This window comes from Lepidochelys kempii, chromosome 12, assembly GCF_965140285.1.
Source record: "Lepidochelys kempii isolate rLepKem1 chromosome 12, rLepKem1.hap1, whole genome shotgun sequence".
NCBI lineage: Eukaryota > Metazoa > Chordata > Testudines > Cheloniidae > Lepidochelys > Lepidochelys kempii.
Window position 1 is genome coordinate 30,530,898 of NC_136391.1, and position 15,083 is coordinate 30,545,980.

A 15,083-nucleotide genomic window follows, 5' to 3' on the forward strand; every position below is an offset into this window, starting at 1 on the left:
GAAAGCTCCTCTCACCTGTAAAGGGTTAAGAAGCTAAAGGTAACCTTGCTGGCACCTGACCAAAATGACCAATGAGGAGACAAGATACTTTCAAAAGCTGGGAGGAGGGAGAGAAACAAAGGGTCTGTGTCTGTCTGTAGTCGTCTTGGCCGGGGACAGAACAGGAATGGAGTCTTAGAACTTTTAGTAAGTAATCTAGCTAGGTATGTGTTAGATTATGATTTCTTTAAATGGCTGAGAAAAGAATTGTGCTGAATAGAATAACTATTTCTGTCTGTATATCTTTTTTGTAACTTAAGGTTTTGCCTAGAGGGGTTCTCTATGTTTTTGAATCTAATTACCCTGTAAGATATATACCATCCTGATTTTACAGGGGGGATTTCTTTATTTCTATTTACTTCTATTTTTTATTAAAAGTCTTCTTGTAAAACACTGAATGCTTTTTCATTGTTCTCAGATCCAAGGGTTTGGGTTTGTGGTCACCTATGCAAATTGGTGAGGCTTTTTATCCAACATTTCCCAGAAAAGGGGGGGTGCAAGTGTTGGGAGGATTGTTCATTGTTCTTAAGATCCAAGGGTCTGGGTCTGTAGTCACCTAGACAAATTGGTGAGGCTTTTTACCAAACCTTGTCCAGGACGTGGGGTGCAAGGTTTTGGGAAGTATTTTGGGGGGAAGGACGCGTCCAAACAGCTCTTCCCCAGTAACCAGTATTAGTTTGGTGGTGGTAGCGGCCTGTCCAAGGTGTAATATTTTGTACCTTGGGGAAGTTTTGACCTAAGCTGGTAAAGATAAGCTTAGGAGGTTTTTCATGCAGGTCCCCACATCTGTACCCTAGAGTTCAGAGTGGGGGAGGAACCTTGACATGGTGGCACAGTGGTGGGATTAACCTGAAATCATTTTGAGATCCAGTTGAGATTTTTTGAACTAGAAATACAGATTTTAAAAAGGAATTTTTAGGAAGTCCAGAAGGCAGCTTTGAAACTGAAAGCAGCTTGGTTTCTCTCTGCTTTGTGGCCAAGCAGAGACAAAAGGGGATTATCTTGTGAATTGCAGGTTTTCTTTGCCTGGAGGCAGGGTACTTAACTCCTGCAGGGAAATTCACAGTCTTCCAACCCAGAGGTTTTTTTTTTTCTTTTCTTCCTAAAAGTAAATAGGGGGTGTGTGCTCTACCCATTTGCCTGGAGACAAAAGTGGCAGGGTTTTTTTTAGGATTTTGATTTTTTTTTTGTTTTGTTTTACAAGGAGCACAGGTTTGAAAAGAAATTTTTTTCTTCTTTGGGCTGGGTAAGCAGGTTTCCAAGTAGTTGGAGGTTTTTTGCTTTAATTTGGGCCCAGAGCAGAGACAAGGGAATTGTCTTTTTCTGTAGGCTGACAATCACTATCAGAGAATAGGTATTCTATTCCAGCACAGCAAAATTTTACAGCCAAGTTTTGTTTGTTTATTTCTAAACCTCGGGTGTAAAGTTAGTTAAAAACAGAGAGGTTAGAATGGCCAAATCCTCAGCTCGACTACAGCTGGAATTAGCCAAATTTCAGGCTGAGGAAAAACAAAGGGAACATGAAAGACAGATAGAACTCATGCAGCTGAAGAAGGAACAAGAAAGGGAGGCAGAACAACACCAAGAGGCTGCCCACAAGAGGGAAATGGAGGCAAGGAAGCATGTGGAGGAGGAGAGGGAAAAAGAGAGGAAGCATGTGGAGGAGGAGAAGGAAAAAGAGAGGAAGCATGTGGAGGAGATGGAGAGGATAAAGGCCCAGCAGAATATACCAACAAACCCTAGCAATCCTTCTCCAGGTACCACTTCCCATCCCAGAAAGTTCCCCACCTACAAGGCAGGTGATGATACTGAGGCCTTCTTAGAAAACTTCGAAAGGGCCTGCCTTGGGTACAACATCTCTACTGACCAATACATGGTAGAGCTGAGGCCGCAGCTCAGTGGACCCTTAGCTGAGGTGGCAGCTGAAATGCCTAAAGAACACATGAACAAGTATGAACTGTTTAAATCCAAGGCGAGAGTCAGAATGGGGATAACACCTGAGCAGTCTCGTCGGAGGTTCAGAGCCCTAAGGTGGAAACCAGACATGTCATTTACCCGACATGCCTACCACATTGTAAAACATTGGGATGCCTGGATATCAGGAGCAAGTGTTGAATCTCCAGTAAATTTGCCCTTCCTAATGCAAATGGAACAATTCTTAGAGGGTGTTCCTGAGGAAATAGAAAGATACATCCTAGATGGGAAACCCAAAACTGTAATTGAGGCAGGAGAGATTGGAGCCAGATGGGTGGAGGTGGCAGAGAAGAAGAAAACTGGTCGCAGTTGGAGCGGAGACCAGAAGGGACCACCCCAGACCACACCCTATTACCGGGGGCCGCCCAAAGCCCCACCTACCTCCCAAAGAACCCTCCAGACCCCTTATCGTCCCACCACCCCGTTCTCCAGCAACCCTCCTCGCCCCAGTGACCCGTCAGCTGGATGATGTTTTAAGTGTAACGAGCTGGGGCATGTAAAGGCCAACTGCCCCAAGAACCCCAACAGATTACAGTTCATTGCACCGGAATCACACCAGAGGTCCACAGGCCCAGATACCTCCCAGATACCCTTGGAGCGGAGGGAAACTGTGAGTGTGGGTGGGAAGAAGGTCACCGCGTGGAGGGACACCGGAGCACAAGTGTCAGCTATCCATGCTTCCTTAGTGGACCCCAATTTAATCAACCCAGAGATCCAAGTGACGATTCAACCCTTCAAGTCCAACTCTTTCAATTTGCCTACAGCCAAGTTGCCTGTCCAGTACAAGGGCTGGTCAGGAATGTGGACTTTTGCAGTCTATGATGATTATCCCATCCCCATGCTGTTGGGGGAAGACTTGGCCAATCATGTGAAGCAGGCCAAGAGGGTGGGAATGGTCACCCGCAACCAGGCTAAACAAGCCGTGAGGCCTAGCTCTGTTCCGGAAACTTCTATCAGGACCCAGTCAGAGGTGATGGACCTGGACCCCAGGCCAATGTCTGCAACAGCAGTAGTGGATCCAGTCCCAGAGACCCAGACGGAACCAGTCCCAGAACCGGAACCAGCCGAACAACCAACACCAGACCCCGTGTCAGCACTGAATCCAGTACTTGCAACCTCAACACCAGAGGGCCCCACCGAACCTGAACTGGCAGCAGCCGATAACCCTACACAAGAGGCTCAGCCGGAGCCTGAATCCCAACATAGTACACCAGCGGAGAGCGGTTCACAGTCAACAGAAACAGCTCCATCCCCTATATCGCTTCCAGAGGGACCAAGCCTAGGTCCACAATCCCATGAGGAACTGATGTCTCCAGCATCAAGGGAACAGTTCCAGACCAAACAGGAAGCAGATGAAAGCCTCCAGAGAGCTTGGACGGCGGCACGGAGCAACCCACCGCCTCTCAGCTCTTCTAATCGATCCAGGTTTGTTGTAGAAAGAGGACTTTTATACAAGGAAACTCTTTCTGGGGGACACCAGGAAGACTGGCATCCTCAGAGACAGTTGGTAGTTCCAACTAAATACCGGGCCAAGCTCTTGAGCTTAGCCCATGATCACCCTAGTGGCCATGCTGGGGTGAACAGGACCAAAGACCGTTTGGGGGGGTCATTCCACTGGGAGGGAATGGGCAAGGATGTTTCTACCTATGTCCAGTCTTGTGAGGTGTGCCAAAGAGTGGGAAAACCCCAAGACCAGGTCAAAGCTCCTCTCCAGCCACTCCCCATCATTGAAGTTCCATTTCAGCAAGTAGCTGTGGATATTCTGGGTCCTTTTCCGAAAAAGACACCCAGAGGAAAGCAGTACATACTGACTTTCATGGATTTTGCCACCCGATGGCCGGAAGCAGTAGCTCTAAGCAACACCAGGGCTAAAAGTGTGTGCCAGGCACTAGCAGACATTTTTGCCAGGGTAGGTTGGCCCTCCGACATCCTCACAGATGCAGGGACTAACTTCCTGGCAGGAACTATGAAAAACCTTTGGGAAGCTCATGGGGTAAATCACTTGGTTGCCACTCCTTACCATCATCAAACAAATGGCATGGTGGAGAAGTTTAATGGAACTTTGGGGGCCATGATACGTAAATTCGTAAATGAGCACTCCAATGATTGGGACCTAGTATTGCAGCAGTTGCTCTTTGCCTACAGAGCTGTACCACATCCCAGTTTAGGGTTTTCCCCATTTGAACTTGTATATGGCCGTGAGGTTAAGGGGCCATTGCAGTTGGTGAAGCAGCAATGGGAGGGATTTACACCTTCTCCAGGAACTAACATTCTGGACTTTGTAACCAACCTACAAAACACCCTCCGAACCTCTTTAGCCCTTGCTAGAGAAAACTTACAGGATGCTCAAAAAGAGCAAAAAGCCTGGTATGATAAACATGCCAGACAGCGTTCCTTCAAAGTAGGAGACCAGGTCATGGTCTTAAAGGTGCTCCAGGCCCATAAAATGGAAGCATCGTGGGAAGGGCCATTCGTGGTCCAGGAGCGCCTGGGAGCTGTTAATTATCTCATAGCATTCCCCACCTCCAACCGAAAGCCTAAGGTGTATCATATTAATTCTCTAAAGCCCTTTTATTCCAGAGAATTAAAGGTTTGTCAGTTTACAGCCCAGGGAGGAGACGACGCTGAGTGGCCTGAAGGTGTCTACTACGAAGGGAAATGTGCTGGTGGTGTGGAAGAGGTGAACCTCTCCATGACCCTTGGGCGTATGCAGCGACAGCAGATCCAGGAGCTGTGCACTAGCTACGCGCCAACGTTCTCAGCCACCCCAGGACTGACTGAACGGGCATACCACTCCATTGACACAGGTAATGCTCACCCAATTAGGGTCCACCCTTACCGGGTGTCTCCTCAAGCTAAAACTGCTATAGAACGGGAGATCCAGGATATGTTACAGATGGGTGTAATCCGCCCCTCTGAAAGTGCATGGGCATCTCCAGTAGTTCTAGTTCCCAAACCAGATGGGGAAATACGTTTTTGCGTGGACTACCGTAAGCTAAATGCTGTAACTCGCCCAGACAACTATCCAATGCCACGCACTGATGAACTATTAGAGAAACTGGGACGGGCCCAGTTCATCTCTACCTTGGACTTAACCAAGGGGTACTGGCAGGTACCGCTAGATGAATCTGCCAAGGAAAGGTCAGCCTTCATCACACATCTCGGGCTGTATGAATTTAATGTACTCCCTTTCGGGCTGCGAAATGCACCCGCCACTTTCCAAAGACTTGTAGATGGTCTCCTAGCGGGATTAGGAGAATATGCAGTCGCCTACCTTGACGATGTGGCCATATTTTCGGATTCCTGGGCAGACCACCTGGAACATCTCCAAAAAGTCCTTGAGCGCATAAGGGAGGCAGGACTAACTGTTAAGGCTAAGAAGTGTCAAATAGGCCTAAACAGAGTGACTTACCTTGGACACCAGGTGGGTCAAGGAACTATCAGCCCCCTACAGGCCAAAGTGGATGCTATCCAAAAGTGGCCTGTCCCAAAGTCAAAGAAACAGGTTCAATCCTTCTTAGGCTTGGCCGGTTATTACAGACGATTTGTACCGCACTACAGCCAAATCGCTGCCCCACTGACAGACCTAACCAAAAAGAAACAGCCAAATGCTGTTCAGTGGACCAGAAAGTGTCAGAAGGCCTTTAACAAGCTTAAAGCGACACTCATGTCTGACCCTGTACTAAGGGCCCCAGACTTTGACAAACCGTTCCTAGTAACCACAGATGCATCTGAGCGTGGTGTGGGAGCAGTTTTAATGCAGAAAGGACCTGATCAAGAATTCCACCCTGTAGTGTTTCTCAGCAAAAAACTGTCTGAGAGGGAAAGCAACTGGTCAGTCACTGAAAAAGAATGTTATGCCATTGTCTACGCTCTGGAAAAGCTACGCCCATATGTTTGGGGACGGCGTTTCCACCTGCAAACCGACCATGCTGCACTAAAGTGGCTTCACACTGTCAAAGAAACTAACAAAAAACTTCTTCGGTGGAGTTTAGCTCTCCAAGATTTTGATTTCGACATCCAACACATCTCAGGAGCTTCTAACAAAGTGGCTGATGCACTCTCCCGTGAAAGTTTCCCAGAATCAACTGGTTAAAATCGTCCTTGAGATGTGGAAAATATTGTTAGTCTTTATGTACTTGGTAGTATATTTAGAGATGCATGTGTCTTATTAACTCTGTTTTCCTAGAGCTCCAGGAAGAAATCCCAGCCAGTGTTTCACCCTAGCTGAGATTTGGGGGGCGTGTCATAAATATAAAGGGAAGGGTAAACCCCTTTGAAATCCCTCCTGGCCAGGGGAAAGCTCCTCTCACCTGTAAAGGGTTAAGAAGCTAAAGGTAACCTCGCTGGCACCTGACCAAAATGACCAATGAGGAGACAAGATACTTTCAAAAGCTGGGAGGAGAGAGAGAAACAAAGGGTCTGTGTCTGTCTGTAGTCGTCTTGGCCGGGGACAGAACAGGAATGGAGTCTTAGAACTTTTAGTAAGTAATCTAGCTAGGTATGTGTTAGATTATGATTTCTTTAAATGGCTGAGAAAAGAATTGTGCTGAATAGAATAACTATTTCTGTCTGTGTATCTTTTTTGTAACTTAAGGTTTTGTCTAGAGGGGTTCTCTATGTTTTTGAATCTAATTACCCTGTAAGATATATACCATCCTGATTTTACAGGGGGGATTTCTTTATTTCTATTTACTTCTATTTTTTATTAAAAGTCTTCTTGTAAAACACTGAATGCTTTTTCATTGTTCTCAGATCCAAGGGTTTGGGTTTGTGGTCACCTATGCAAATTGGTGAGGCTTTTTATCCAACATTTCCCAGGAAAGGGGGGGTGCAAGTGTTGGGAGGATTGTTCATTGTTCTTAAGATCCAAGGGTCTGGGTCTGTAGTCACCTAAGCAAATTGGTGAGGCTTTTTACCAAACCTTGTCCAGGACGTGGGGTGCAAGGTTTTGGGAAGTATTTTGGGGGGAAGGACGCGTCCAAACAGCTCTTCCCCAGTAACCAGTATTAGTTTGGTGGTGGTAGCGGCCTGTCCAAGGTGTAATATTTTGTACCTTGGGGAAGTTTTGACCTAAGCTGGTAAAGATAAGCTTAGGAGGTTTTTCATGCAGGTCCCCACATCTGTACCCTAGAGTTCAGAGTGGGGGAGGAACCTTGACATAGGGTCAGCAGTAAAAACATTAAATAAAGAGGTACAGCAGCTCAGGACGTTTTCCCTCCAAAACAGGCTGGCTTTGGACTATCTCTTGGCATCCCAAGGAGGGGTTTGTGCCCTTATCGGGCCCCGATGTTGTGTATATGTAAATGATAGCAGTTATGAGATCTATGAAAAGGTGGTACAGGCTGAGGCCCATGCCCGAGCCGGAGCACAGGTTGCCTATACTGCCCCAGAGAACGATTGGTTGCAAACCTTGTTTTCAGGCTGGGGTTTGTCGTCTTGGCTTGGTGGTTTATTTAGCCTGCTATTGAAATTTCTCTTTCCTGTACTGCTTGTATTACTGGTATTATGCTGTGCGGTATCATGTGTCAGGGCCCTTTTGCAAAAGTTAATAAGTCATTCTCTTCAGGGCTATCACAAAGTGCTTATGCAAAGTCATATTGTAAAGAAATAAGTAGCCCAAGTGAGAAAACTCAGAGCCAAGGCTGTTGAGTGTTCTCAAAGGGGGGAGTTGTTGGGAACACTGGGGCATGGCCACTAGGTAACTCGAGGGGATGGAAGACCACGAGTGTCGATGAAGCCCCCTCGCACTAGGCCCCGGTGTCCTTGGCCCCCCCCCTCCTGCCTGGAGGCACTCGCAGCAGCTCTGCGTGCTAGGCCCAAGTGTCCTTGGCCCCCCCGCCTGGAGGCACACACAGCAGTTATGCTGAGAATCTGCAACAATATGCTGCAGAGTCAGACTGCCTGAAACTAAGCAAGGCCAAACAGGGGAGATATGGAAGAACAATGCTGAATAAAGCAGCTTTATGTATAGTTTAACAAATGATACAGAGAATCAGGGAACTAGCTGGGAACTGGATTGGCTGGCTATATGGATACTTGGAGCAGCTTGCTATTGGATAAGTATGCTGGGAAAAAGGATGTATAAAACCCTGTGTAATTTCCTGCTCTGTTGTACAGGATTTGAGATTCAAATCTCCCTGTACCTTTTTGAAGCTTCAAATAAACTTTTCTGCTTCTCCACCCCGTTGTGATTATTGGGTGTAGCACACCGGGTAACGAACCAACTCAAGCTGTTGTTCAGCCTCTCGGCACTGGGTGCCGGCAACAGTATGCATCCGATGAAGTGAGCTGTAGCTCACGAAAGGTTATGCTCAAATAAATTGGTTAGTCTCTAAGGTGCCACAAGTACTCCTTTTCTTTTTGTGAAACTGTATTTTACTATTCAGCCATTAGGTGATGCTGTGTGTAAAATACCTTATTTAAACTTACCTCAGCTGTATCTGGCAGAGCAGTGAAGAATCTTGTGATGAACACGTCTGCTTTGTATAAGCAAGCTCTGTGACCACTCCATACCTCGGACAGAGCAACATGACAAGGTGAGTTACAAAAGGTTCAAATATTTGGCCCTAGATCTCTGTCACAAGAAATGATGGGGCATACTTCAAATCAGCATAGATGAGTGGAAATTAAAAATAGTGTAGCATACCTGTGAATATGCTGTCATGCACTGGCGATTATCAAGCTCTGCCCTCTGTCCTCCAAACACTGGTCTGGAACACTGCTAGTTAAATGGCACCTTCATCACAACAGCATTCTTTGCTGGCCCTTCACATGAATCAGAGTGAGCATGACAGTAAGATCTATCTTAGCAAACCAGCCAGTGGGTCTGGGTCCCTCTCTGTGGCTGAGCCACACAAGATAGATGCTTGCTATTTGTCCCACTGGATAAAAGAATTAGGCCCAGATCTCCAAAGGTAATTAGGATTCTAATTTCCAATTAAATCAATAGAAGTTAGGAGCCTAAATACCCTTGTGGATCCGGTCCTTCATCCTGTTGTGCGGTCTCACGATCTCCTGATTAGTGGCTAGCAGGCAGATTCCCTGGTATGATGGCACAGGCAAAATCTCAGTAAACAACAGAATGCATATTTTAGCACAGGAAGAGGAGTCAGAGACAGCTCCCCTTCCACTGCTGGTGCTGCTGACTCCCAAACATTGTCACTTTTCCTGGGCAGGAAGTGAAGAAGTGAACACCCCACCCTGACCTTCCTCCCAGGGTTACTGACTGAGACAAGGGTCCTTTGGAGCCATAGCCTTTAGGAGCTGTCTGTGGGTGTGCCTCATATATGCATGCCCAGTCAGCACAGCAACTCTTACAGTCCTTTGCTGTAAGTGCTAGATGCCTGTTCAGTTGTCCTGATTCAATTTGCATGGGCAACCCAAGCAGGTGGTCATTATATATTTACCTGTTTGTCTGACTGCCAGTTTTATGATTTTGTACAGCACCCATTACCGCACTGTATAAGCGTGTTGGGTAACTAAAATCTATGATCACCTGGGAAAGCAGATAACTAACCGATTACAACTGGAGCTACCTTTTATTTATTGCAAAGGTTAGCACATTCATCAACTTGCCTAATTAAAATGTACCAACTAATGAGCTGTAGCAAACCCCATACAAAGGTCAGTAGCAACTGAAGCAAACTTATCAAAAATGCAAAAGGATTTAGAGTTTTTAAAAAGTTCATTCTTCCTTTAATTAACAGATCTAATTACAATCATGACATAACAAAATGCAAAATGTTCTCTTCAAAAGACAAGAAGTCGAAGGTTTAATAGCACAGATAACCTTCTTCTTCAGTACACACTGACCCAAGCGTAGAAGGAAATTTTACCAAGCAGTCAACAGTGTTGATGAGATGTTGTTGACAGAAATTAAAGCTAAGCAATACACAGGAATCCCAAAGCAACAAAGGAATTGAGAGGGAATAAAAATTATCTTGCACCTTGGGATCTGAACTAACACCAAGTCAAGGCTTTCAGTAATCTCCTTTCTTAGAAAGATATCAATGTGTTTATTCTGTGACCTTTTCTGGTTAGTTTTGAATAACACTTTCACATAATAAAGACTGCATATACATAATTGTCACCTCATTTAGCTAAAAGGTATGCTGCAAAAATCAGTTGTAATTGTGTGTTCTCTTGTCTATTTAAAAACTAGACAGCTAGGTATTTAAAAGTCATGCATCTATTTTTCCAGCATTTAGGAGCTCAAGTCTATTTTCTAGCTCCACGGCTAGGATTTAGGCAAGCAATACATCTTCTAGAAAACCGAAAAAGAAAATCCAAACATGCAGCACTATGCAGTTAGATTCAGAGCCTTGCAAAAAGAGGATGGCAATGATGATACTATGTTCATATGAGAGCTAATGAAATCTTCACTGTTGATTTATGTGGACAAGGATCATTACACCTGGGCAATATTAAGTGAGTGAAAAAAAATAGATTGCTCAAAAATGAATAATATATAGCTGGGATGAATTGTTACCATTCATCTTTAGGTTTGGATTAACAGAGAGAACACCAATATATCCCTTCAGATCAACCTGGACCATACAAATGTAGTTATTAGTCATCTTACTCTGCCAATGACAAAGTGAACACAATCTATAGAACATAGGTACATAAAGTAGAAACAATTGGCTCTCAGTAATCCTCTTGGAAAGGGTTAAACACACAAGCCATATTCCCCTTGCACTGGAAGAAAACTACATCAGACTAAACATTTCAGGCAAAGGACTCATTAAACACAGCATGAAAACCAACGGACATGCCAAGCAATTTCCATGAGCTGTCCTTTAGATTTACAGCTGCACTAACACCGTCTGAATTCATTTAATATGGCATGATACTTTCCTATCAGCGCTCAGAGTGAAAAAATGAACCCCAGCAAGGAGTTTAAACTCAGACTGATAAATATTTTAGGGTGTATCAGTTATCCCTTTCTTTACAAAGAATACAATGCTGTGGTTTTAAATATCCTGCTTTAAGTATATAAATGGTGTCAATCATCCACAATAAACCACACCATTATAGCCATCAGGCTGGTCCTCTAATATATTTGAAAGCAGACATGGTGGGAGCATGTATTTAAACATTGCAAAAACGTATTATCTGGAAAAAGAAAAGGAGTACTTGTGGCACCTTAGAGACTAACCAATTTATTTGAGCATAAGCTTTCGTGAGCTACAGCTCACTTCATCGGATGCATACTGTGGAAAATACAGAAGATGTTTTTATACACACAGACCATGAAAAAATGGGTGTTTATCACTACAAAAGGTTTTCTCTCTCCCCACCCCGCTCTCCTGCTGATAATAGCTTACCTAAAGTGATCACTCTCCTTACAATGTGTATGATAATCAAGGTGGGCCATTTCCAGCACAAATCCAGGGTTTAACAAGAACGTCTGAGGAACAGTGGGGGGGATAGGAATAAATAAGGGGAAATAGGTTACTTTTTATAATGAATCAACCATTCCCAGTCTCTATTCAAGCCTAAATTAATTTGCAAATTAATTCCAATTCGGCAGTCTCTCGTTGGAGTCTGTTTTCGAAGTTATTTTGTTGAAGGATAGTCACTTTGAGATCAGATTCTTTTACGTAGAAACTGTCCAGTTTGACCAATGTACATGGCAGAGGGTCATTGCTGACACATAATGGTAGATGTGCAGGTGAACGAGCCTCTGATAGTGTGGCTGATGTTATTAGGCCCTGTGATGGTGTCCCCTGAATAGATATGTGGGCACAGTTGGCAACGGGCTTTGTTGCAAGGATAGGTTCCTGGGTTAGTGGTTCCGTTGTGTGGTATGTGGTTGCTGGTGAGTATTCGCTTCAGGTTGGGGGGCTGTCTGTAGGCAAGGACTGGCCTGTCTCCCAAGATTTGTGAGTGTTGGGTCGTCCTTCAGGATAGGTTGTAGATCCTTGATAATGCGTTCAAGGGGTTTTAGTTGGGGGCTGAAGGTGATGGCTAGTAGCATTCTGTTATTTTCTTTGCTGGGCCTATCCTGTAGTAGGTGACTTCTGGGAACTCTTCTGGCTCTATCAATCTGTTTCTTCACCTCCGCAGGTGGGTATTGTAGTTGAGAGTGATCACTTTAGATAAGCTATTACCAGCAGGAGAGTGGGGTGGGGGGAGAGAAAACCTTTTGTAGTAATAAACACCCATTTTTTCATGGTCTGTGTGTATAAAAACATCTTCTGTATTTTCCACAGTATGCATCCAATGAAGTGAGCTGTAGCTCACGAAAGCTTATGCTCAAATAAATTGGTTATTCTCTAAGGTGCCACAAGTACTCCTTTTCTTTTTGTGAATACAGACTAACACGGCTGTTACTCTGAAACCTGATATTATCTGGAGTTACTCTTCCAGCCCCATATCCACAGATGAGCGGTCATGGCACCGTTCTCATCCCATCCAAAACGGGCCTCCCCAGAAGCAAGAAACCAGTGTTTGCTGGCCCCTGTGCTTTCTCTGCACTCCGCTGCAGGAGAGGAGACATAACTTGGTCCCTTGCATTACTAAAAATGTACACATAGTAGAATAAATATATTCAGCACTATCCCATCCCTTCTTTCAGTCATTTTTCTTAATCTTTTCTTTATAGGATAAGAAACCAAAACAAAGACTTCTCTGAAACAGCATGGACTGTATCACTATAAAATTTCTCGTAAGGAGTCTGTCATTGGCCCAGGCCATTTGTGATTTGCTCCACGCTTACATTTCTTCCCCCCCACTCCCCCCAATCTGAATTCTGAATCATTAACTTGACCCTTGACATTTCCAAAGGGAAGCTTTCATAAGCAAAACCCTTTTCTTGATGTTTCAAGATGTTAATCACTGCTGCCATAAATCCAAGACAACCAGCCATCCCAGCACCCTGAATTTATTGCAGAGCTGCAAGCAGCAGGATGTGTTTTTTTGTTTTATTTTCCAGCATTAAACACTGAGGCTTTAGAGAATCCCCTTTATTAATAGCAATCGGAGCAAGCAGAGTTGTTAGCAATAATGTATCGCCAAAATCACTGTATGAAAGGGCAATAAATTGCGCTAAGTGAAAAAGAAGAATCAAAACAACCACCCTCCCAACTTACTGATCAGCCAGCTTTAAAGCTTAAATTTTGACATGGATTTTGGGCAATAAAACTAAGTAAAATCTTAGGGCTGTGCTGGGGCAATCCCTTTAACAAAGAGGTAAGATGCCTGCATGCATTTCAGTTCCCGCTATGAGCCTGCTAGTAATTTTCTTTTCTTTTCATCTTTCTTTGCCAGTATTACACCCACACAACAAAAGAATATGAGGTCTCTCAAAATGTCTTTGAATTTTGTTTGGTTTTGGAAGAACACATCTTTGCCGTACTCAGACATCCAAAACGAGTGGGAATGTGAAAGGAACCAAACTTTTGTGTGGGGGGGAGGCTCTCTGCAAAGCAACCCTCACCACCTCTCCACTCAATTCCTTTGTGAATATAAACTCATGCACTTATTAATCAATCTACACTGCTTTGCTGAATTTTGCTTACATATTAACAAGTAGAGATCACCTGTCTGGGGCCCTCTCTGTCTCGCAAGCTGAGTATATCTCATACATTATTGCCCTCTAGTGTTGTTTTTAAATGCATGTGAAAGATTTTGGAAAAGTGCACTTTTTGTGCATGAAGGCAGGAGTGCTGGAACAATTTTTATAGTGGGGGTGCTGAGAGCCACTGAACCAAACTGTAAACACTGTATATAATGGAAACCGCTTCAAGCCAGGAAGTGCCGCAGAACCCCTAGTTCCAGTACCTGTGCATCAAATCCTCACCTATTGCTGAGGAGTGGTCACTGCAGCTATGAACCAGGCAGGGCCATCAAGCAGTCCCCTGACCCTTATCGACCCTGCAGCGAGTCAGTTGCCTAAAGACTGCCCTCGGCTGATGTCTGGTTATCACTCTGTCATGTTTAGTGTCATATGTGAAAATACTTGCAGATTCTGAGATATTAAACTCGTTCCAGCCCTTGATTACTAATGTTAAAAAATAATAAAATCTTACATTTTAGGAGAGAAAACTAAGTTTAAAAAATTCAAGTTTGCTGCAAACTTTAGACCTAAACCCTGGATACAACCCTGGACTTTGGGAAAGTTTGCATACAAATTCAGATCTGCCCTTCCCCTGAAAATGGGGATAACATGGCAAAAAATGGCTAGGATTTTAGTAGATAAACTAGTCTCAATTTTCAGAGGTGGGTGCCTAAAATTAGGCACCTAAATCTGCATTTAAGCAACTAAAGTAACCCTGATGTAAAAAGTTGCTGAACACCTAAAACCAGGGGCGGCTCTACAGTTTTGCCGCCCCAAGCAGTCGCCGCTGAATTGCCCCCCCACCCCACCCCACCCTCCAGAGCGGCGGAGCTGCTGCCGAATTGCTGCCACGCCTGGAAAAGCGGTGGAGCTGCTGCCAAAAGCCACCGCGGAAGAAATAGTGGCGGAGCTGCTGCCCAAAAGCCGCCATGGGACACAGACTGCCACCCCATTCTGAATGCCGCCCCAAGCACCTGCTTGGAAAGCTGGTGCTTGGAGCCAGCCCTGCCTACAACACCACACAACATCAATGGGCACAGTGGGTGCTGATTTTCTCAGAAAATCCTAAAAATTCAGCCGTTATGTTCAGTGTTGGTACCAGAGAGATACTGAACTTCATAGATGCATCTTCCTTGTCAGTCTGTCTCCTTGGCTATGAGGTGTGTTGCTAAAGGGAGGCAGAGTTGCCTAGTGTGGTGTTTAGATGTTCCTTGTAATTATTAGAATTGGGAGCACTGGCTTGTTGGGAGTCTGAAAGGACAGGAAACTGGGAGGAGGGGGAGGAGTTGAAGAGGCTGAGGGAGAGCTACTGAAGGTGCAGCAGCAGCTTGGAAAAGAGGTTTCCACTTTAAAAAATAAAGTCCCGTTGAAGTCTGTTCGTACCTTGCCTGGCTACTACAACATTTTGGTGACAAGGATGGATCTTCTGCCTCTGAACCCACCTGCACCCTTTCTACAAAGCCCAGGTGAGCCTCCAATTGCTTTTACTGCCTGGATCCATATGTTT